This window comes from Typopeltis vanoorti, chromosome 13 (genome assembly GCF_054136105.1).
Source record: "Typopeltis vanoorti isolate ZY-2024b chromosome 13, IOZ_Tvanoo_1.0, whole genome shotgun sequence".
NCBI classification, from domain to species: Eukaryota; Metazoa; Arthropoda; class Arachnida; order Uropygi; family Thelyphonidae; genus Typopeltis; species Typopeltis vanoorti.
In genome coordinates this window covers 106324480-106349971 of record NC_143561.1, presented here as the reverse complement: position 1 = coordinate 106349971, position 25492 = coordinate 106324480, and the positions used below count along the sequence as shown (strand labels likewise).

Sequence of the window (25492 nt, the reverse complement as noted above, 5' to 3'; positions counted from 1 at the left end):
CCACGGAGCATCCAAACTCATTCTCAGACATTTGTTTTGTATTCTCTGCAGCTTTTGAATATTTGTTTTCGAAGTATGATTCCACGCAGGAGATGTGTAAGTTATGACTGGGCATATTACCATCTTGTATATGAGCAGTTTGTTCTGAGTATCGAATTTACTTTTTCTGTTGATCATGGGGTAGAGCTGTGCTATTGCTTTGGATGTCTTTGAACTTATGTGTTCTATATGGTTAGGGAATTGTAGTTTTTTATCCAGAATTACTCCAAGATATTTGACTGTATTCTGCCATGGGATTTTAACACCTAGTAAATGTACATCTTCCTTGATTTGAGGCTTTTTTCTAGTGAACAGTATGGCTGAGCTCTTCTGTGGATTGGTTTGAATTCTCCAGTCCAAAAACCATCTTTCCAGCGTGTGAATGCTGCTTTGGAGTCTCTCAATAGCTAGTTTGGGGCTGAGAGAGCTTTCTAATAATGCAGTGATTGTTGAGCTTGGGTTTTGAGGGATATCAGCAATATAGATAGAAAACAGCAAGGGGGTCAAGAGTGAGCCCTGCGGCACTCCCACCAGAACCTTGTGTCTGGTTGATACAGTTTCATTTATTTTGACTTGCATGTATCTGTCTCTGAGGTAAGAGTGAATTATTTTAACTAGATTAGTAGGCATATTGAATGTGATGAGCTTGTAGAGAAGATCCTGATGCCACACCTTATCAAAAGGCTTTGCAGCATCTAAAAAGACTGCAGCTGTATGAAGGTTCTGGTTGAAGCCTTCGGAGATGTATTCGATAAGCCTGTGGATCTGCTGAACGGTGGAGTGGTTTTTTCTGAATTCAAATTGCTCATTTGGGATTATATGTAGTTGGTCTGTTTGTGATTGAAGCGTAGTAAGGACTACGTTTTCTGTGATCTTTCCGAGGTTAGAGAGAAGACTGATAGGTCTGTAGCTTTCAGGGAGTTGAGCGTTTTTCCCATCTTTTTTGATTGGTGTGACATCTGCTATTTTCCATGTTAAAGGGAAATACTGGAGTCTGAGGATGGCATTAATTATGTTGACTAGATATACAATGGCTTTTCTGGGGAGTAGTTTAATTATTTTGTTTGTAATTCCATCTGAGCCTGGAGCTTTATTGTTGTTCAGGTGGGTTATGTTTACAACTTCTTTTGGAGAAGTAGGTGTGAGAGGTTCTAGGTCATCTTTTTGTTGCGTTACAGCCTGCCTAACTCGGTGGTGAATCTTGTAGATGAGATTGATGTTCAAATTTTCATATGAGGGGTTGCATTGAGTTTCCAAGCTGTCGGCCAGAGCCTCTGCCTTTTCTTTATCAGTGCGAGATATTTCTTTCGAGGTTTGAATTGGGGATAAAAGTTGTATTTTGGTGCGGAAGGTTCTCAGAAACTTCCATATGGAGTTGTCTTCAGGGTTTAATTTCGTTAGCTTAGATTCCCATTCTTGGTTTCAATGTTTTTGGAGGGCTTCACGGACTTGTCTGTTTAATTTATTTCAGTTTGCTTTATCTTGAGGGGCTCTTGTGTTATGATACCTCTTTCTGGTTTTGTTTTTCAGTCTAATTAAATCCATAATTTCCTCGGGGATCCATCCACTAGGGTGAAAGACTGTAGTTTGGATAATAGACTTTACTGTATTTTTGATTTGACTGGTAAAGTTGTTTGCAGCCATTTCTATCTCCTCTTTAGTGTAAATAATAGGAACTGGGCCAATGTGATCAGGTAGGATCAATTCTCCCCTCCCCACACTTTGTAAGAGTGGGGAGGGGAGAATTGTTCTTGTGTACCAAGTTGAAGTAGAATTGGGTTGTGATCTGATGAAAGTTCATTTGTTTCCAGCTGATATTGGTATCTGATGTTTTTGAGGACGACTATGTCAAGTACATCTGAACTTCCAGTTGAGCTGTGATGGGTGGGCTCTGTGGGTCCAGTCACAACAATAGAATGTTGCGATGAGTAATGATTTAGAGTTCGACCTTTGTCGTTGATTGTGGAGCTATGCAAGATGTATGTTTGGCATTAAAGTCACCAGCCATGATGATGGAGTCTGTGAAGCCGAGAATGGAGCCCAAGTCAGATACCAGCAATGGAATGCTGGGTGGATTATATACAGCATAGATTTTGATATTGCCAGCATTGTTGGTATTAACTTCAATGCTGTTATCTCTAGGTTCTTGGTTTGGGGATTGGTCAGAACATTGAGGCTTAGGTAGTTTTTAATGTATATAGCTGTTCCTCCTCCACTGCTGGTGAGTATCTGTTTTGTACATAGTATAGTTCTGTAATTTGGGATTATTAGCTGGTCTGAGATGTGTTTCATTTACTAGAATTATATCAGGAGTGTAGTTCTAGAATTTGGAGGATGGTGAAGGATTTGTCATACTGAATTCTTGTAACATGGTAGTTAGTGAGGCAGTTAGTACTGATGTTAGATTTGAGCCGATGTTAGATTTGAGCCTATATGGTCATGAGATGGAGTAGCCTTTGTTCGTGCTGCCTCTGCATAAGTTTTAGGCATTTGTTTACTTTCTTGAGTTGTCGGGCTAGAGATAGTTTGGACTGGGGTGTGACTAGCACGGCTGTCTTGAGCATCACTGAATTGTGTTGGAAGGGTAGTTTTTCGTAACCCTCAGTTATTTGGGTGTGTAATGCAGCTCTTGTAGTTTGCAGTGTGAGGCCCTCCACAATCGGCGCATTTAGCTGGAGTGGATCTTGGTTTTGTACACATGACGGTCTGGTGGCCCTCGCCACATTTTAAACACCTGTAATTTGCCTTGCAAAGTTTTTGGGCATGGCCAAACCTTTGGCACCTATAGAACTGCTCAGCTGTCGACTTCTTCCTTAGTGGTTCAGTAGAAATTCTGAGTCCACATATCGTTGTTAGTTCATAAATCTCTTTCTGTGTCTTATCAATTTCTACGAGTATCAGTGGCATTGGCCGTTTATCTGCCCTGAGCATCCTGTTCACTTTCACTGGTGTTAGGTTCCGACTCATAAGATCAGTGGTGATTTCTTCACAGGTGACACCCTCGGTCACTCTGCGAAGCACAACCTTGAGATTTTTCTCACTGGGTAAAACAAAAGTATGATATGGAAGACTCTTGTTATCCATTAATCTTGTCAGCTGTCTGTAGTCAGTGACTGAGGCTGGTTGGATTTTGACTCCATCTTGATTTTTTGCCCAGGAATATTAAATTTTGTGTTCCCTAAGGGCTGTTGTGACAGTGGTCCATTTGTCCTTGTCCCTTAGTATTACTGGTGGAACCTTTTCGGTGTTCCTTGGGTCTTCTAATGTTGGTGTGTCTTCATCCATCTGGTCTTCTAGGGTTCTTCTTCTTTTGTTAGAGTACTCCCCTTGAGAGATGTTTGACAGGGGGATTTTGGTGACAGAGCAGCAATGAGATCCTCTTGTGAGATCTCATTCTCGTCCTCCTCTCCATCCTGATCATTAGAGTGAATATATTCTTTTATAAATCCTGGCCAGTCAGTTTCTAATTTGCTTATTATAAGTTTGAGTACCTCTAGAGACTGCTCCTTGTTAAGGATCTGGATGTGATCTTTGATGTTGTCCATCTCAAAATGGCGATTTCCTGCCAGCAGAAATGGATTAAAAGCAGTATAATAATCCCACAGGGCCGGGGGGCCTGCCAGCAAAGTATCCTGTAGACCTAGACGGACTACTAGCAATGTATAATCCCGCAGGGCTTGAAGCCTGCCAGCAAATGTCCTGTAGACTGAGTTGGTCTACAAGCAAAGTCTTCTTAGAACCTACTAATTTGGAAAAAGGAGTATCAATATCTCACTTGGCCACAATTAGAAAGCTACCCCTATAAAACCTTAATACCACCACTGGTCCTCACTGCAGGTGGGGCCTGCTGGCCATTTGATCTCTTGCACATTTCGTGCAGAGGGGGAGACAGTAGGAATCACACTGTGTTAGCACCAGTGCAATGTGAGATTACTGAGAAACCTTGTATGCAATGTAATCAAGCCTTAGTCTAAAGTAACACGTCCGTTCTCATCAAAATCACCACTCTCCTTTGTGATAAAACGCGAGACATTAGACAAGTCATTCGGAGATACCAGGCAGAAGCATTAGCAAGGTCATCTCTACCTATAGGAGTTGCCAAACGTGTGCCACCTTTTTATTACATTACTTTGGATTTAGAGAAAGATGTTGAAAGTTTATTTTTCACTTGGTTAGACTGTAATAAATTTAGTTTAATTCTTTATCCAAGTGTGAGCAAATACTGAGATAGGAATGTTGTGAGCTTGCTCCACCTTTGCAACAAGTTTCCCGGTGTTGTACCACCTTACCCCAGTCCTGAAGATACTTTCAGGTGCAAACTTTGTTTGCTCACACTTGGATAAAGAATTAAACTAAATTTATTACAGTCTAACCAAGTGAAAAATAAACTTTCAACATCTTTCTCTAAATCCAGAGTAATTTAATAAAAAGGTGGCACACCATTTGGCAACTCCTATAGGTAGAGATGACCTTGCTAATGCTTCTTCCTGGTATCTCCACTCGGGCCTGGTTCCCACTGAAGAGACCTCAATAAAGGTTGAAACTAGTCTGGGTAGTGGCCCTCCCCTTAATGCATAACATTATACATATTCACAAGGAGATGTGTTTTGCATTATGGGAGATACTGAGATAGGAGTGTTGTGAGCTTGCTCCACCTTTGCAATGAGTTGCCCGGTGTTGTACCACCTTACCCAAGTCCTGAAGATACTTTCAGGTGCAAACTTTGTTTGCTCAGGATATGTTCTCCTGAACTAACACCTGTTCTTTATTTTCTATACTATATTAGACTCAACTAGCTCCACTATACATCATGGAAGCAAGACCATATACAGCCAATTAAAAAGAAAAAAATTTCTAAGTATCTACCATCCAGCTATTGACCTGCTGCTCTCGCTTCAGTGCATAATGGAGGTCATCAACCATCAACTTTTTTAATACCTGGAGAACTTTTAACTAATCAGAAACAACCAACTTGGATTCCAACAATCAAGATCCACAGTAGATCTCCTCACCCTCATCACCCACTTCTAGATACGTACCATGGAATGGTTGGAAGAAACCTGTACTGTTGTACTCAGCATGTCCAAGGCACTAAGGACTTTCTAGAAAAAACTGTCACCTCATGGTCTGCATTTTTCCCTCTGTACTTGTAATATAATAAATTTAGTTTAATCCTTATCCAAGTGTAAGCAAACAAAGTTTGCACCTGAAAATATCTGCAGGACTGAGGTAAGGTGGTAGAACACCAGGAAACTCTGAGCAAAGGTGGACCAAGCTCTCATCACTCCTTGTCTCAGTATCTCCCATAATGCAAAGCGCATCTCCTTGCAGATATGTATACTGCTATGCATTAAGGGAAGAGCCACTACCCAGATTGGTTTGCATTATGGGAGATACTGAGACAAGGAGTGATGAGAGCTTGGTCCACCTTTGCTACGAATTGCCTGGTGTTGTACCACCTAACCTCAGTCCTGAAGATATTTTCAGGCACAAACTTTGTTTGCTTACACTTGAATAAAGGATTAAACTAAATTTATTATAGTCTAACCAAGTACAAAATAAACGTCCAACCTCTGTACTTGGATTGCCAGTTTTCTCTGTTCTTCAATGCTCTATTATTTCATCCACCCTCTTCAACTCATATATAAATAACCTTCTTTAAGAGATTTGAAGCGTTTTCCACAGTTCTGTTGATAACTGCAATCTCAGCTCATCCTAATCAAACAAAGTTTATAGTGCTCACACATCTTAAGCTGAAAGATCACTGCAGCAAGTGTCGTAAATAATTGACTCCACACTGTCCTCAATGGAGTGATAACAATCTAGTCACCTTTAATGCTCGCAAAACATAGTTTGTCTTTTCACTCACAAAAAACTTAATTATTCTCCCCTTATCACTGATAATGCTCAAGTGAACAGTCAAGAGTAGATCTCTCTTCTCAGACCAATACTTACCCCTGGCTTTTTTTTTGACATGAACCTATCACTTTTTTTTTTATCATTCTTGGCTTCCAAGAAACTTGGTATCCTTTTTTCATGTAAGATGTTGCTTTTCATCTGCCGAACTACTCTGTACAAATCCCATTATCTGCCTAACCTAGAAATACTGCTTTCACATTTGGTGCAGTGCACCTAAAATCTCTCTAAAAATTCTTGATGCTATTCAAAAAAGAGAAATTTGAATGACAGTCCCTTTCTCGCACTCTCTTACAGATGGTCAGTTTCCACATTGCCTCTCCTCTACAGATATTTCCATGGGTGCAGGTGCTATTGAGCAAAATTGGCATCCATCAAACTCTCCCATTTCTGCTATAACTACAATAACATAACAGCTACCCAATATCCTTTGACAGCTGGATTAGTGAATCTACTACTCTCATTTATATTTTGTTCCATTTGCCTTGGTTCTGTGGAACAGCCTTCCCCATGAAGTATCTTTATAAGTTTTTAATGGTTTATTCAATTCTGCAGAGCTATATTTGTTAGTACGAACTTCACAAACTGTTTCAGAAGGCTAGAGGACAGGAAAAACAAACACTGTCTGTCTGTCCATTTTTAGTGACCTAGTCGACAGGAAATTAATTACTGTATGCATTCTCTTACAATGACCTGCTTAGTCTGCAGAGGGAAGTGCTCACTCATTTTATTTTTTAAAATCAGTTTCTGAAATTCTAGCTAACCAGTTATGAGCAAAACGTTATTTGTATCCATAAACTCAAAATACCAATTTCTCAGTTTCTTTGGTATGTGAATCTGTATTTTATCCTCATCTAAATGGCCCTTGTATTCTAACAAGAGACAGAAATTCAGAAAGTTAAGAGTGTATATGCTTTTCACTGCAGAATGTGAATGGATTTTAATCTATGAAGTAGTTTTGATATGTAATCTGCTTATGTTTATTAAAGGAATGCATGATTCCTCACTATTAAAGAAAAATTAAAGATAAGATAACATAAAGCAAAAGAAAATTAAAGATAAAAATTAAACAAGCACAAGAGATATAAACAGATTATTTTACTCTTGATGCCTATTCACACACAGGATGTTTACCAACAGACCTTGCAGCCATGTGTGGGAGTAATATGAAATACAATAATAAATCTCTGTTCTGAGGCTTGAGAATTATCCCACATCTAGCCTATTCCTTAAAAATAAATAAATAAATGAAAAAAATAAAAATGGAGATGGAGTTTGATATTTAACTATCATCTCACTGCTCTCGGCTTCCCTCTTGCTTGGTCTCTTCATGTCTGAGGACTAGTGACCATAGCCACAACGTCTCCATTTCTTTGTCTTTTGTAGTGGTCAACTCCAAAGTCCAGTGATCTTTTTAATCTGGTTCAACCATCTTGAATCCTCTTTTTCTTTGTCATTTCACTTTCCCAGACCAGCTATTTATTTTGTCCATATCTTTCTTGCTGAGTGTCCAAGATTCAGCACCATAAATGAAAATCAAAAACACCAGGCTATTGACCAGTCTTGATTTAGTGGAGATAAAAATGTTTCTGTCTTTCGATATTTTCTGCAATTGCATCATTGCTGACCTAACCATGGTCAAAGAAGTAATTTGAAGATGCCTTCAAAGAGGTAATTCTTGTGGATAAGCTTATACGTTGGTTAGACATACCTCTAATTTTTTTTAGGAAATAACGTAAACTAATTTATTAATTATCTTTACAGCTATTTTTGCCTGTTTTCTTTTATTATTAATCAAATAATTAATAAAATAATTTATTATTTTATTAACAAATAACAAATAAAATAATTAAATTATCTTCATTATTTTAGAGAAGGATAAGCTAAGAGACTTTCAAATGTGCTTTCAGCTCACCCTTCTACAAAATAACGAATAAGGCTAACAATCTAACAGCATTATCTAAAATGCTCATCAGCTAATCAGTGAACACCAGTATAGATTATCTGCTACCCTTAATTCCCACCTTGACTTCCAAACACACACACACACACACACACACACCTGAAAACATTCAGAGAAATTTATCACACTGCCCTGTCACCAAATTATTATCATTATTTTCGTGATCTCAATGGAGTCACAAAGCTCATCATGGGAGGTCACATTAGTCAATACAAAGTCTATCATACCACTCAAACTCATTCAGTGACTATACTTTCACCATCCTCTCAGGCAATGTATTCCACATTTCTACCACTCTCCATATAATAAACTTACTTCTTATCCTTTTACTCACTACTTCCTTTCACGGATGGCTCCTTGTTCTATCCCTTCATTCTACCAATGAAAAATCTCCTCAGTGTTTGATATCTGTTCAATAGGTTAAATTGCCTCAATTACATCCCCCCCCACCCATCTTCAATCGGCTAATCTCAGCAGTCTGCATGCCCTCAGTCTATCCTCATAATTAGCATTGTAGTCATTTAATTTTTCTCATCTGTCTCTGCATCCTCTCACCAACCCCAAATTCCAATGATCGGATCTGAGCACAAAAATCCAGATGTGGTCTGGTCAGATGTGGTATGTGCTTTATATACAATGGAATCACAACTCTTTGATCTCTTATGGTCAGTGTCCTCCTCAATATTCAGCAATTCTCTGAGATGTCTTCATTACCTTTGTAAATGTCCTGTGAACTATAAATTTCTATATATACAATCATCACAAGATCCTTTGTGATGAGTGTATATATCAAGTGAATATGATTCGTCCCATCTGTGGATCCCAAATTTCAAAACCTTACATTAATTGCATTAAACTGACATCCCTATTCATCTGCCCACCTTTCCGCTTATCCATATCCTCTTGAAGAACCAAAACATCAGCACTATTACTAAAAACCCTCCCAAGCTTCACATGATCTGCAAACAACTGAATATCTTGCTGTAGTCCTGTGACAATATCACTGAATAGTGATGGTCCCAGTACTGAATTCAATGGAACTCCACTTGTAACCTTCCTACTTCCTGATACTGCTCCCCCATACACAACCTTTGATATCAGAAAACCAGTTACTAATCCAATCGACTAACCTGATATCTAAACTCATATTTTGCAACTTATAATCCAACATGTCAAATGCCTTAGCAAAGTCCAAAAAGAAATGATAGTGTGTGTGCTTTACCCCTCATCCAGTGCTCTTGCTACTCTGTTGTAAAAAGCAACTAGATGACTAAAATATGAGTGCCCTTTCACGAGTACAAATCCACACTTGCCTGCTTAAATATTGCCCTCACTGCCCAAATCTGTATACGAGTTCTATCTTATCTTACCCTCCTTCCACTCTCCAGAAACCTTTCCCCATTGTAAGACTTTCATTAAACACTTGAGTTAATGGAATGGTCAGTTCCACAGCATATTTTCTTAAAATGCATGGTGAAATTCCATCTACAAGGTTGATCAGAAAAGTTGTCAGCCTATCAATGAAAAAACGAATTTATAATTTTAAAATTATTTTTATTTTTCAACATAATCTCCCTCAAAACTAATACATTTATTCCAACGATGCACCAGTGCCATTATCCCGTCCCTGTAGTGGTTCTCAGTAAGATCTGCAAAATACCCCTCTACAGCTACAATCACCTCTTGATTCGAAGAAAAATGCTTACCAGCGAGGAAGTGTTTTAGTTTTGGGAAGAAATAGAAGTTAGAGGGAGCTAAATTTGGGGAATAGGGTGGATGTTCCAACAATTCATAGTGCAGATCCCTTAATTTTCCCCATTGCAAAACATCTTTGTGGGCAGGTGCATTGTTCTGATGAAACATGATTTTTTACTTCTGCAAACTGGGTCTTTTCTCACGAATTTTTTAGTCTAGTCTGGTTAAAAGATCGGAATAATATTCCCCGGTTACTGTTTTACCCTTTTCAAGATAATTCATAAACCAAATTAGCATCCCAAAACACTGATGCCATGACCTTATCCTTTTTGGCACTGAACAACTAGCTTCTGTCTACTGTTTTAACTGCTGTTTGGATTCTGGTGTGTAATGGTGAATCCAAATCTCATCTACAGTAATAATCGATTCACAAAATTGGTTTTATTCTTGTTAAAATACTCCAAGCATTGTTCAGAAATTTTCATGTGAGTGCGTTTTTGACCTGCCGTGAGCAAGCGAGGCACCCATCTCGCGCAAAGCTTTTTCATAAGCAATTCTTCATGCAAAATATATCCTACACGTTCTTTTGAAACGCCTATAATCTCAGCAATTTCATGTACTTTGACTCACCGGTCATCCAATACCATTCATTTATTTATTCGTATGGCATGAATATCAAAACATGCAGTACAATACGCTTTAATAACATAAAATTAAAAGTCAAAAGTCATTTTAAAAACCAATAAAATTAAAAGGTTACATCCATATTGGTCAGATAGTTCATGGCTTCGGGTGTAGCACTTAAAAAGTCCAATTTGTCTCCTGAATATGCTCTGGGATAATACTGAGTCACAATATGGTTCACAGTTTGTCTGAGCTCCACAATCATAATGTGGAGATGGTCGTTTACCCCATTTAAAAAGCATGTCCGCACATACACCATGACCAGTTCGTATTCTATTAAGCTGAGTCCAGGATTTTCGTGGGAGGTGTGAGCAAGCATCAAAACTTTCTTGTAATTCATTGAGAGAAAATTTTGTGATGTCATCTGCATGGCTCTCCCACTGTTCTTGCCACTTTTGCTTCAAGTCAAAGTTAGAATGTAGTAGTAGTTGGGCTAATTGTAGTGGTGGATATCTTGATCTCAATCGTCGTGCACTTAAGTCTGGGAGATCTAAATGTATTGGTAGGGCTGTGTTCTCCAAGATTTTCTTATACTCATGTAAGAGAGCCTTAGTCCTGCACAGATTCGGTGGAACAATGTTACTAAGAGCTGGAAGCCAGTATGTGGGCGTTGATTTAATTGTGCCAGAAATCAGTCTCATTGTATGATTTAGTTGGCTATCAACAAGTTTAACATGTGTGCTATTTAACCACACTGGTGAGCAATATTTGGCAACAGAGAAAACTAGACCAAGAGCAGTAATCCGCAGATTATCAGCTGTTGCTCCCCATGTCGTGCCTATTAGTTTTTGTATTATGTTGTTATGGGTTCTTAACTTAGCAGAAACGTTTGTTACGTGTTGCTTGTAAGAGAGCGTGCGGTCCAGGGTAACGCCCAAGTACTTTGGGAACTTATTGTGTCGTAGTAAACATCCTTCAAAGAAGATATGTAAAGTGACATCTGCCATGTGATTATTAAGGTGAAAGCTTGATACTTCTGTTTTGTCTGGATTAAGCTGGAGCCTCCATTTTTTATAATATTCACCTATAGTTTTCAGATCTTTTGTAAGTACGTCTTCAGCCTGACTCGTGTTTTTGTGTCGAATGGCAATTACAGTGTCATCAGCATAACAGAACTTGCATGAGATGGTGGCAAGCAAGTCATATGTGTATAGGTTATAAAGTAAGAGTGCCAATACTGACCCTTGTGGAAGACCATTATTAAGTTTTCGTTGTCGGGACATTTTATTTCCTAATATAACTTGAAAGAAACGTTCAGTGAGCATGGAGGGAAATTAAGTGTGCAGTCTGTTTACATGGGACAATGCTAAGAAATTTGTATGTAAGACCTTCACGCCATACTGTATCATAGGCTGCTGTTAGGTCCAAGAAGACAGCTGATGTTTTTTACAACAGCTGCCTTCTTGTGGACAACAGATTGTCCACACCAATTATTGGTGTGGACAATCTGTTGTACAGAAGGCACTCTAATATTTTATAGGTGCAACTCAATAAAGCAATAGGGCTGTAACTTTTAGCCCCCTGGGGTAGTTTTCCAGGTTTAAGAATAGCAACTATTTTTGACTTCTTAAACTGGTTAGGTAGTCGACCAGTCAATAATATATCAGAAAAGAATTCACAGAGCCATTTTATAGTATTTGGCCCACTATTAATCAAAAATTCAGGATGGACACCGTCGAAGCCTGGGGCCTTGCTTGCTTTGATATCTTTTATGACGGCTTTTACTTCATCTATAGTGAAGATTGAGGCATATTGTGAGAAAGCAGGGGCATTTATTTTTAAAGCTCTAAGTTCTTTCTTAACTTTCTTGGTATGTTCACGGTCCCTAGGTGCTCTTGACATATTAACGATTTGATTAGCTATTTTCTCAGGGGAGATGATTGTGCTTTTTCTTTTAGGTAGATTAGTTGTGGATAATTGTTGGAGAAGATTCCAAGCTTTTCTACTTGATTGTTTGAAGTCAAGGTTTTCAACCGTATCAATCCATTTTGTTTTTCGAGATGAGTTCAGGCTATGTAGTAATTCATCTGCTATTTCAGGATCTTCACTTTTCAGGAGCTCTCTGTAGAGATGTTCACTCTCTTCATTCCATCCAGGGACATAATCTTTTCTGTAACCTCTAGGGATATATTGATAGATTGTGATAGAGTGGAAATTTATGAATTCCTATCTTATCACAGTCTAACATGCTTTTCCAAACAAAAGAATGAGATAAATACAATAAATTGCCTCTAAGTGTAGAATAAGCATTATGTATATATAAATCAAGTGTGTTCTATTATGAAAAGGTTAAATAAGTATGTATTTTGTGCCATTCACGAATGTGGTTAATTTGATATTGAAGGTATAAAACAGTAACAGAGCAATGTGAAAGGTCATATATAAAAGAGTTATGGAATGTAAGCACATATTCAACAGTTGGGGGGGGGGGGAGTCAAGTCCAAAGGTTACGGAGTTGTAACGTGAGAGAGCGGCTCGCCCAAGTAAACAGGGTGACATCAGCGTACGTGCAATAAGCAGGGCAGAAAATGGACGCCGTGACGTAATAGCAAGTGTGAATCGGCCGGACATCGAAAGGGGTGAGAATCGCCGAGAAGAATAGGGGAAATATAAGGGTCATGCGATCCAGTAACAAGCCATTTTTTGTTCCTGGATTTTCCTGGTGTGTTCGCCTTCATGGCGGCGTGGGGTGCGAGTGCCTCGATGTCGGACGGATCCCGATAGGCAGCTACGGTCTTGGCAGCCGTATTCCCTGCGAAAAGAAGCTAGTCTGGCTGTCCACAGAAGGCCAGTTTCCTGTTAACTTATGATGCCTTAAAGAACCATAAAGGAAGATAAGTAGACTTTGCTTGTGTTTCACTGTATATGAATGAAAGATTTGTGCCACGTTAATAGGTTATAAAAGAGAACATTAATGATACAGGATAAGGTTGTATTGCTAGGACTTTAAAAGGATATTGAAGACAAATTTTATTATCTGTCGTTGTGTTAAAGTTCGCCTTTATATTGAATAAAATCAAGGATATGTTTAGAGTAAAGAATTGGCATAATATAAAGAGTTTGTGAAAGATATGAATGTTATCTTGTGTAGTCTGACAGAGCTACGGAGTTTTAGATTGATTGTGATAATAGTACATGATTAATGCATTAGCGAAAGTTAATATAATTCTTACTTTAGAAAGCTACCGTATAATATTTTATAAGTGTAATAGTAGTGTTTGAATTTTATATACCTTGTCTGAAACTCCCTTAAGATGGGATTTAATTTAGTGTTATTATGTGTATCAACTTTTGATTATAATAAGCCTTGCTTTTAATTCTAACAAAGACTTTCTGTGGTTTCTGGAATCCAATGCACCGCTTATAAAATATTAATGCGAACCTATGCGGGATATTTGAAAAGGGTATATTTTGGCCACGTTTGCAGAGTTGATAGGTATCATTAAGTACTGTCCAGAGATTACCTCTTGGTTGTTAATGTTTAATAATCTAATAGCGCTAAGTGGCGCAGCGAAACAAATAAATTTCTTGGCGTTTTACGAGAGGTAAATCTTAGACACTCTGATACTGCCTCGATCTCGAGGAAATTCCATTATCCCTCAGAGGTACCACGTGCTACCCGATAGTGTATTACGGAGATAAAGCAACAAAAGTTTAAAATAAGCGTGAATAAGAAGAAGTGATACAACATAAATGGCGCAGCAGTAGGATAGTTATAATAAGGAAGAAAAAGTTGCAACATAAATGGCAGTAGGGTACTGATAGAATAAGGTTAATATAGAAGAAGGCTTAGGTTAGAAAGGATTGAATAGAATACAAACATTGTATAAATAAAAAACAACAACAATTGGATGCAACAATATCCAATACTATATTCTTGATCAATGATTTCTGGTGCTGTTACCTCTGGTACTGCCTCGATCTCGAGGAAATTCCATTATCCCTCGGAGGTACCACATGCTACCCGATAGTGTATTACGGAGATAAAGCAACAAAGGTTTAAAATAAGTGTGAATAAGAAGAAGCGATACAACATAAATGGCGAAGCGGTAGGATAGTTACAATAAGGAAGAAAAAGTTGCAACATAAATGGCAGTAGGGTACTGATAGAATAAGGTTAATATAGAAGAAGGCTTAGGTTAGAAAGGATTGAATAGAATACAAACATTGTATAAATAAAAAACAACAACAATTGGATGCAACAATATCCAATACTATATTCTTGATCAATGATTTCTGGTGCTGTTACACTTTTTTGGACGTCCTTCATGTGGATCATCTTCAAGGCTGGTATGGCCACATTGAAACTCAGCAGCCCATTTCTTAATTATTGAAAACAAAGGAGAACATAAACTTTTATGAACTTCAAATGAATTTCTGTTGGCATTAAACCTTCTTTTACAAAGAATTTTATAACCGCATGATACCCACTTTTATCCATTTCAAGGGATACAGACAACACTTTTGCTTCAGACAGCTGTATAAAACAAACTACTTGATAGAATGACTTGCAATTTCACATGCTTATGACAGATGTACCAAGTTAGAAAAAGCAAAATCTTGCCAATAGTGTTACCATCTATGGTTGAGGCCAAGAACTTTTCAGACTACCTTCGTTTCCCACACGCACACACACCTCCCACTTTAGTGACACTCAGTGTACTCAGTATTCAGAATACATCCTCATCATTTACTTCTAACACTTCTTCACTCCTTATCCATCTAGGAATAAATCCTGCTGAACTAGGATGGAACACTAATAAAGATTACAACACCATTGTCATTCTTCTTTTCCCTTAATAACCGGTGTTTTTTTTCCCATTTGCTCACTGCGTACTACAGGAGATGGCTGCTCTCCTTTGTCCTCACAGAAAATACAAAGCTCTTCCTTTGTCTACCTTCTCATTCCTATATACAAGGTCAATCAGGAAGTGCATTAATTAAAAGCAATATATGAGAGGTCTTTTCTGTATAAGAATTCACATGAAAATAAGGCAAATCTGAATGACTGCATAATCGGGCTGTGTGATTTTCAGTTGAGTTTCAATGGCAAACAGTAATAATATATGGGCTTTTTCAATTGAAGGCGAGTTTGCCGATCTCATACAGAAGTAGCCGAGTTTTTTCTGCTGGAAAACTTGGGTTTTTCATCCTACATACAGATAAATCAGCCTTAGGAACACATGCAATTTACATACAAAAAATACTGTTGTTGGTTTGACAGGTGGTAAATGGAATTGATGGTAGTAGTGTAATAGTAGGAGAATTAAGTAGCAGTGAAGAGTGCAAGGGAGTGCCCTCCTGCAATAAGTCCTTGGACTCTCTGGAGGTGTCAAAATAATAATAATAATAAGCAGGCATATACTTCATAGACACTTCGTTCAAGAATATACGAGGTGTGACAATTCCCAGAATGAATCCATAAAAAACCTACGTTCAGAACTATATCCCCTTGAACATTTATATACTGGTTTAGACTGTGTTCCCATTTTAGGAAACAGGCCTGGAACTCTTTTTCCAGAATACTCAAATCCCTTTATCACATTATCCGTGATGTCAGAAAATCTTTGTCCTTTTAACAAAGTTTTTAATTTTGGATACAGCCAGAAATCACAGGGAGTTAAGTTGAGTGAATAAGCAGAATGACCTAATTCAGTAATCGATGTTTTGGCCAGAAACTCTCTCAGGTTGAGCGCACTATGGCTTGGCGCATTGTCATGATGGATGATCCACTTGTCAGACCACAATTCAGGTCTTTTTCTCCAAACAGAATCTCGTGATCTTTTCAGCACCTCAAAATAGCATTGTTGGTTGACCATTTGACCCTGTTCAATGAATTCATAGTGGAATATTCCCTTGTGATCCAAGAAACACATGAGCATGGTCATGAACTGAGAACGTGACATGTGCTTTTTTCGAACGTGGCGAACTCAGGATTTTCTACTGCATTTTCTCAAATGTTTTGTTTTGGGATCGTACTGGGAGCATTAGGTTTTGTCACCTGTAATTACTCTTAGAAACATGTGCTTATTTGCAGAAAGATAAGTCGCAACTTGAAGCCACCAGCTTCTGTTCGTCTGCTTCTGTTCGTTAAAATTCAAGGCACAAAATCTGCAGAAATCTTTATGTTTCGCATATCCAATTCTTCAGTTAAAATTACCCTATTTCTCGATTAATTTGCAATTCATCAGCCATTAATCACACACGTAATCATTTGTCAGACCGTACCAAATTTCACAATCTGTTCACATTTGCATCTGTCATTTTTGTTTTTGGCTGCCCACTTCTGGGGGTTGTCATTCACATCGTCACAGCCATTAATCACACACGTAATCATTTGTCAGACCGTACCAAATTTCACAATCTGTTCACATTTGCATCTGTCATTTTTGTTTTTGGCTGCCCACTTCTGGGGGTGGTTGTCATTCACATCGTCACGGCCACCTTTGAATCTCTTATGCCACTCAAAGACACTTGACTTTTTCAGAGAATACACCCCATATGTCACTTTCAACAGCGCCAACGTTTCAGTAGCAATTCTGGCGATTTTCATACAAAATTTGATGTTAACATGCTGTTCCAAATTTTGATACACATTTTTATGCCAAAGTTTACACACAGATCTCGCTATTGTTTTTGCAATAGCCAACTAGGAAAGGGCTCTATCAGCTTGAGTATGCACACATTAGTTAAAACATGTACAAAGACGATTACTCCCATACCAAATCACCACATGGACAATGGCCGTTCTGGGAATTAAATTGAAACACTTCATACAATTCATTGATGTAATAAGTTCTCAAGAATACCACAAGTCTTGATACACAATGAACTAAGGATCCTAATGAACTAAATCTCAAATCGGTTTATGTCTTAATGCATACACAAATACACATGTGAATTGTGTTTTATATACTTTCCAAGAAATTATATTCTTGTTTAATTCTTCATTCAAGTGCAAGCAAGCAAATCAATCAGAACAAAGTCAGCCATATAAAGTATCCACACAACTAAGCTACTTACATATAGAGGCTGACGACTTCCCAGCAATTGCCTCAATATCTCATAATGCAAAGTATACTTACTTCTTTCGGATTATGCATTCATTATGCTTCCATGAATGCATAATGCTATGCATTCATGGACGGTCACTTCCCAGACCGGTTTTGATCATTACTGAGCCCTCCATATAAAAAAGTAAAAGGTGTTCATCACAGACCAACAATAGTTAGTACAACGGTAAAAGAGAGCCTGATAGTATAAGAGATAGAAAAAAACAGGCTTCAACTCTTTTATATCACGTATCCAAAGGCTATTATTTTTTCTTTTTCACCAGTTTCATGCAGCTAAATAACCAAAAGATCAATTAAAACAAAAATATGGAGATGACTAGCACACATGTGGTAAACCTTAGCTAAGTTAACTGCCTTGAGTTGGCCTTCTCTATCTGTGATTGCTCTCTAGTCATCCCATCAATTGCTCATACTATCATATGACCATAAGACAACAGTGAACTAAGAGGATGGAACCATTTAAAAATAATCTCTCATAGTAAAAATTGACAGAAAATATCCCTTGCAAAGTACGTGTCTTGTCGACTTGCTGCAAGAAAGGTTCAAGAACAAATGCAAAGAGCAGTGGAGTAAGAGGACAATTATGCTTGACTGCTCTTTGAATTTTAAATGGATCTGATAGGAACCCATTAACTAAGGGATGGGTAGTTGAATTGCCATTGGCTCCTTTAATAACAGATAGCAGTCTTTTGCCCACAACAATTTACTGGACATAAGCCTTCTGGTGGAAAACCAATTATGATATTTATTAATTCTGTTAAATCTAGAAAATGTAGGCTTATGTGTCTCAGAGACATAAATATTAATTGAATGAATAGTTCACAAGATTATATATATAAAGTTTGGAAACCTATGGATAATAGCATTACGAATAAACTTATAGTTAGATAATCTAGAAACCATGATCCAGACACCAAATATTGTACTTTTTCAAGATCTCTAATAAGAAAAGTGGATGCAAACTAGGCAAGCATCCATGCTAGCAGTTGGATGCAACCCACAGCATATCAGTTGGAGAATAAAGTGCTATCCACTCAGCATATCAAGCAGGCTGGGCTACTGGGAATTACAATTAAAGCAACTAAGGCCGGCGGTGTATTGTCTGTAAATTGTGTGTTCTGACTAGTTGTCTGTTTTACAGAACAAAAAAAAAAAAAAAAAAAAAAAACTGCCACCATGCAAGAAACTAGTTAACTCCCTTACAACTGACATTACCTTTGTTCTTTAAACTAGGTTGGCAGAACTTAATTACTATGCTAATAATTCACTAGTAATATTGACTAGCTTAATCAAAGCAAGACCGACACACTTATAAAAATGACAATTATACCTTGCATATATTAAATCCTGTACTGCACTGTGTAATAGAAAAGGAAAGATCAATCACTATCCCATTACATATTAAATTATACCTTTTAGCAATGACTATACATTTTGGGACCTTAAAAATCATACTTTAGCCATGTAATGAATCAAAATATTATTTCTTGCAAGGCACCACTGCACTGCAAGAAATATAAACACAAGCCATCTCCCTAACATTTGTAGAACCCAGGGCAAGGACAAAAATGGAGGCCCACATTCCATAAATATTAAAAGTTATGAACAAACCAAAATTAAATAAAATAACTTCTTTCCTGCTACCTCGACAATTATACTGAAGCTTGATAATAACAGAAACTGAAAAACAGATGTAAAGTTTGGATTTTATATAACTGAAAGTCGGCAAAATATCAAAGACAACTGAAATTAATTATTATTGTGCATGTCTGGGCTTTCTGATGGTCCAATGATGTTTGAATGAGTAATAAAATAAAGACATACATAATTCATTAATTATTATATATATATTACATAAAACTTATTCTGAACATTTCATTTTACCTCATTTATTTGTGTGTGTGTGTGTGATATGCGGTGCCTTCTAAAGTGCAGGGCCTGGGGTAGTTTCCCTTCTAGAGATGTAAGGGTGACACTGAACAAACATGCCATGTGAATATGTTAAATTCTGTTATTTGCTCAAAAAGAGGAAGAGTATAACATTTTTTTTTTCACCCATCAAAAGAAGCCTCTGCAACTCAGTCATAAATGAGGTTTCCCTTTGGTTAGAAAGATCTGGATTCAAATCAACTTTAGGACATGAAGGATGTTTAAGGCTTTTCGACTAAAAGTGAGTTAGTTGGTCTCATAAGGATAAACTAACTCGCCTCCCTCAAGCAGACATTCCTCAAAAATACAGACAAATTGGCCAGAGACACACTGTTAATTGCATCAGAAAATTTGTTTTCCTGACAATTAAATATTACCCTGTTAAAAGTTAATCGTTATAAGTTCTTAAATATCAAGTGTAGCCTATTACCTTCAAATAGGCTCACCAGTATTCCAAACGTTTTAATACGAAAACTTTTAAGAAAAAATGAATAACGTACTACCTTCAAGAAGGATGTATATTTTTTAGCATTCGTTTTAAAAATTCACTAATGCGCGTTTTATTATTATTTTTTTATTACCCTTGCAACTCCTCTGAAACTACTAAAGTCAAGAGAATTTTAGATTATAAAATGTATATATTATAATACACTTGCCAAAATTATTCTTTCCACGGATCACATAGGATTAGCATGCACTTCTTGTTACCCAATTTTAAAAAAAAAAAATCAAAAAAATTAAAAAAACAAGGACTAAGCAATCTATATAAATTGCGCACTGTAACTAGCACCTAATATACATCACTACTGCCATGTTCAGAAGCTCATACAGTTCCTATGAAATTTAAACGCCACCTTTAAGCGACTACCATAAATAGCAAAAATCCGATACTTTTCTGAATGACGAATTAAACCGGTAATGAAGCAAATAATGTCAGCGAATGTCTGACAAAAGTGCATAGAAATTAAATATACGCAATGCAAATCACAGCTAAAGTCCATTCTATAAATAATAGAATTACACATCGCTATCTAACCCTCAACTAATTTTAATTCCTTCATTTCAAAAATTAATAAATAAAATTGTCCGTCATCATCATGAGTTGTGCCCATCTAAGGTGGAATTGCAAGGTGCAAATAGTGGTCACGGTTTAGAGGTGGTATGGAGTGAGGTAGAAGTAAACAGGATGAAATATGTAGTTGGGTGATGCTATAGACCTGGTAATATGGAGGGTAATGAGAAGGAAATGTATAGGCAAATTGACTAGCTAGCAGGAAACGAGTTATCATTATGGGCGACTTTAATTATGGTAATATAGACTGGAAGCAAGAGACTGCATCTGGAGGATAAAGAAAATGAATTTTTGGAGTTTTTGAAAGATAATTACCATAGGCAGCACGTAACGGAGCGTACACGAGGATCAAGAGTATTGGATTTGATCATCTCATCAGATGATGTTATTATTATTATTATTATTATTATTATTATTTTGACACCTCCCGGGAACCAAAGACTCATCAAGGGAGAGTGTGCCGACAGCATCGAACGATTGGACCCCTTCCAACTATTAACCGCGCTTAAACTTACTTAACTGAGCCATTAGTAGCAGAGGCTCTACCAAACGACCAACCTTTGCCGGCGGTGAGAGTGACCAAGAGGGTGACCAGTCATTCGAGGACGTCTGTTAGAAAGGGATATATGTGGAATTATAAGACTGATAACTACGAAAAGTTCCGGAAACAGCTTGCGATAATAAATTGGAAAGAGGAACTGGATGGAAAGGATATCAATGCTGCTTGGGCCATACTCAAGAACTATTTGTTGGCGGCAATATCAGAGTGTATTCCAAGGGTCAAAAGGGTAAATAGAGTGGGTGTAAAATAGATGAATCAAGAGATAAGGTATGCAATCTGGAAGAAGAGAGTATTATGGAAGAAACACAAAATGAGTATTTATAACAACCAGTTGCATAAGAAGTACAAAGAGCAGGCGAGGAAGGTGACTAGCTTGATAAGGGTAGTAAGAATGCAGTATGAGCAACAGTTAGCTAAAGAGGCCAAAAAAAATCCTAAGGAGTTTTTTCGATATGTCGCCAGTAGAAGAAAGAATGATTATGGTAGGATGGGATTGATTGGTGAAAACCGAGGAATGATAATCGCTGCGGAGGATATAGTTGAGATATTTAGTGAGCAATTTCTAAAGATATTTCATTCTTGTGAATGTGACATCATGCAGAACTTGAAAGCAATGGGAAAGGAGAAGGAGGAAGAGGAACTGTTAGTAAGTGAACAGGAGGTATATATATGAGGAATTGAATAGACTTGATGTAAATAAGTCTGGGGGACTTGATGCTATTTCACCACGTGACTTGAGGGATTGTGCCAGAGAGTAACAACAGCTTTTGTATATCTTTTCAACATGAGTCTCTCGCTGGGTTAAGTTCCAAAAGAGTGGAAAGAGGGTAAAATTGTTCCAGATCATAAGGGAGGTGATAAGTGTAAGGCTTTGAATTATAGACCAGTCTGTATGTCTGGAGTTGTGGTCAGAGAAGTTAGTTGGGAATAAGATTCAGAATTGGGTTGACAACAGAAAAATACTCTTTGGCGGCAAGAATGGATTTACTAAAGGAAGATCATGCTTTAGCAACCTGCTTACTTTTTATAATAAAGTGACAAATGCGTTGGATAAGGGTATTGCATAAACAGTGGTATATTTAGATTTTGCAAAGGTGTTTGATAAATTACCACATGAAAAGCTGGTAATTAAATTGGAACGGATGGGGCTGAACAGTAGATTATTTCGCTGGATTGGAGATTGGCTGTCTGATAGCTATCAGCGAGTTGTCTATGGAGGAGCGATATCCCAGAAGAGGAAAGTTACTGGTGGTGTACCTCAAAGGTCTGTTTTGGGTCCATTGCTGTTTAATTTGTATGTAAATGATATATGGAGAAGTCTGAATGGTGATGTGCAGTTGTTTGCAGATGATGCAAAGTTGAGGAGAGCTATCAGGAGTAGTGTGGATGCTGTAGCTTTGCAAGAGGACTTGAAAACGCTGGCTGAATGGGCAAATAAGTGGGGATGCCAATTCAATGTTTCAAAGCGTAAGGTTTTGAAATTTGGGAAGCAGAGATCGGATGTAAAGTACACAATCGGTGCAAATATCTTGGAAAAGGTAGAGGAAATAAAATATCTGGGAGTGATTGTAGACAAGGACCTAAAATTTCGGGAACATTTTACTAAAATAGTGAAGACAACACAGCGGATAATGGGAATGATGCGGAGGACATTGACTTGTAGAAGTAAGGATGTTATGGTTCCTTTGTATAAGGCTTTGATCAGGCCACATATGGATTACTGTGCACAGATCTGGCCACCTGGTATTCAAAAAGATGAAAATGCGTTGCAAAAGTTGAGAGGCGATTGACTGAGGTGGATTCTGGTTTCTGGAATGTAGAGTATGAAGACAGATTGACAAAATGCAATTTGCAGAAATTGGTGGATAAAAGGAAGTGAAGGGATATGATTGAGACATATAAGCTGTTAAGAGGTTATTACCAGATTAATGTCGAGGAGGTTTTGCACAGAATGGGTGAGGATAGCAGGAGAACAAGAGGTCATTCCTGGAAGCCGTATAAGGAGGGCGAGAGCAAGGGAGTGAAAAGCAGGTTTTTTGCACGGAGAGTGGTGAGTGATTGGAATGTTGCCCGAGAGTGTGGTGTGTGCAGAGACATTGAATATATTTAAGGCACAGTATGATAAACTGTGTGTATAACAGTGGACCTCCATCAATGAGTCTTTGACTCCATGGAGGTTTTTATAATAATAATAATAATAATAATAATATATTTTTTCATATTTTATTGATTGCTATATTTATACATACAATAAACATTTTGTGTCACATTGCATCTTAAAATTTTTCAGAGTTCAGCACAAAGTGCTGCAATTCCAACATTGGAATTCAATTAAAATTTTTAATAATACTTATTTGCCTTTATATTATGTATTTACAACACATGTTCTTCTAATATTAACAATGAAGATTACACAGAATTTTTTGTATAATTTTTTTTTTATTTTTATTTATTTTTTTTTTTCAAGTTTGAGAAAGAATGATTATACATACAAATTTCTGCATTTGCTTATAAGGATTACTTGTAGATGAGTGAGGCAAGTTAATCCCATCTACTTCGAAGCTTGGGTTAGCGTTTATGAAGAGGGTGGGATTTAGCCTTCACTATTTGTGTTGTTGCTACTGTTTATGTATGGGATGTAGGCATTGGATGCTAGTGATTTGTGATGTGTATATCAGTGTTAATGGTTTCTTAATTTTGTTGGTATATTCTCCAGAGATCTTTTTTTAATGTTCTGTAGTTATCTACGTGTTTTAACTTTCTTGGTAGGTTGTCGAGTTGCGTGAGTATCTGATGTGATCTCACAAAAGAACTGTATGAGTTGTTGAAGGGTGTGAGGATGGAGAGAGTTGTTGTTGTAGGTCGTGTTATACGATATGTGTCTCTGTTGTTTCGATAGATGATATTGAAGTAATTCTTTGTTAATGTCATGTAGTGTTTCAGGTTTTTAATGCTCAGAATTCTGTGTATCGCCATGTGCTTGTCGGATATTGATTGTGCGTGTAAGGTGTACAGATCACTGTTGACACGATTTTCCTGTGTAGTGTTTCTAATTTTGTTATGTGGCTGTTTGATGTATTTGTATAGACTGTTATTCCGTATCTGAGTAGGGATTCGCAGATATGATATAAGTGTTTTTATGTTGGGTGGAATAATGTCTTTAACTTGGAAGAGTTTTGCTGCGATGATCCGGAGTTTGCTGTGTTGGTATTCTATATGTTTTGTCCATTTTAGGTTGGAATCTATATACAGACCGAGGTATTTTGCGTGTGTTTGATTTCGGAACTTTGGCAGATATTTTTGTTGTTAATGCAGCGGTATGTGTGACAATGTATTGATAGTGATGCGGGGCGTATCATTCTTGGGTTGTGTATTATCAGCATGTGTGTTTTGGTGCCGTTGATTAGAATTGCGTTTTGGTGGAAGTATGTTGTGATTTCGTTCAGGTCTTGTTGTGCTTTGCAGAGAGCTGTGTTAATGTCTATGTGGATTGCTAGTAGTGCAGTATCAACTGCGTATTGAAATATTTGACTTCTTATGGATATGTTATGAACATCGTCAATGTATATGTTGAATAGAGTGGGTGATAATATGGCACCTTGAGGTACACCATGTTTTACTTGTATACTCCGACTGTGACATGTACCTATTTTTGTTACTTGTGTTCTGTTTGAGAAGTAGTTCTTGAACCATGTATGCAGTGTTCCTCTTATACCTATTGAGTATAGTTTGCAATAAAATCTTGAATAGTGGGTGATAATATTTTTTCTTTAATAATAATAATAAGTTTTCTTTTTTCGGGTTACTAACTCGTTGAGTGTATCCCATGTTTGCTTAATGTTGTCGTTATATTCCATGAATTTTTGGAAGTAGTAGTGTCTTTTTGCCCTACGAATTTTTGTTGTTAGTTTATTTCTTGTGTTTTTGTATAGGGTTTGTAAATGTGTGTTACTGTGTGACTTTTTAAGTTTTTTCCATAGATTTTCTTTTTCAGTAATAGTATTTAGTATGTCGTCATTTATTCATGGATTCAGGTCTGTTTGTCGCCTCGTTCGTGTAGGGTTTTGTATATTTCTGTGAACTTTAGTTGAAAATTCTCGTATAATGTTACAGGATCGTTTATTTTAAGTAGGGAATTCCAGTCTGTATATTTTTCTTGGTTATCGACAATGCTCTTTAGTATGATCGAGTGTTGTCGACTTTTGTGGTGGTGGAAAGGGGGATAGGAAACGTAATAAAACGAAGTTGAGACAAAGTAGTAATCGGCAATTTTTATGTTAATTCCTGATGATGTATATGTATGGACGGGAGCCCGTATGTTGATATGATCAATGCATCATTGTGTTAGGGAGTTATTGAGTATTTCTTCTATTGTTGGGGAGTTAATGGTAGGGTTTATGTTGTACTGACTTAGTATATCAAGATGTGTGTTAGTATTTGAAGAAACGTGGTCAAGAGTATTTATGTTAATGTCTCCTATTAGGATGAGCCTGTGTGTTGTACGCGGTTCGATGCCGCTTAGCCATGTTTCTAACTCATGAAGAAAACTGAGTGGATTA

General features: G+C 37.4%; 1 protein-coding gene across 1 annotated transcript in view; it reads right to left on the bottom strand.

Moving 5' to 3' along the window:
• Positions 1-20106, bottom strand: part of Cul2 (cullin 2) — a 427362-nt gene extending 407256 nt beyond the window's left edge. Inside the window, exon 1 of the mRNA XM_090403159.1 lies at positions 19956-20106. The gene's annotated coding sequence lies outside the window, so the exon portion shown is untranslated. The remainder of the gene's footprint in view (positions 1-19955) is intronic.
• Positions 20107-25492: the final 5386 nt, after the last annotated feature.